Raw genomic sequence first — 593 nt, 5'->3', positions numbered from 1 at the left:
AGCGTAAGTTAGGTCACCGACCTTTCGTTCCATACTTAGAACAAGTACGAGTTTAGCGGATCGCAATCCGCTTACTTCAAGAGTGATTATTGCTTCCCAAGGCTAATTAACTAAATTCAAAACTGACTTTATTTATTTTTATCTGCGGCAAAGCCGCCTGATTTAAAATGCACAGATTTTCCTAAATATGCATAGTAAAATCTAAATACATGTGTAAGTACTGGCTATCCAGCCCCGTATCGTATTCTTGTTTGAGTGTGGTCACACCATGCCCATCTGGTGTGACACACACCACTGTTACCAGGGTACGTGTAACCCCGTTACATGAGCCCAGGCCAAAGCGATTGTTCGAGCTTAGAAATATGATTTTTACCACGCCAACAGTGATCAGAAGATTCGATGTAACGGGGTTACACGTACCCTGGTAACAGGAGTGTGTGTTACACGAGCTGTGCATGGTGTGACTGCACCCAAACAAGAATACGGTTTGTGGCTAGGTAGCCAGTAGTTATGCATGTATTTTAATTTTACTAAATATATTTAGTATATTTAGGAAGATCTAAACTCTTAAAATTAGGATAGAAAAATAAAAC

Source organism: Plasmopara halstedii, assembly GCF_900000015.1.
Source record: "Plasmopara halstedii genome assembly, contig: Scaffold_555, whole genome shotgun sequence".
Lineage (NCBI taxonomy): Eukaryota > Oomycota > Peronosporomycetes > Peronosporales > Peronosporaceae > Plasmopara > Plasmopara halstedii.
Note: the sequence above shows the minus strand (reverse complement) of the source record.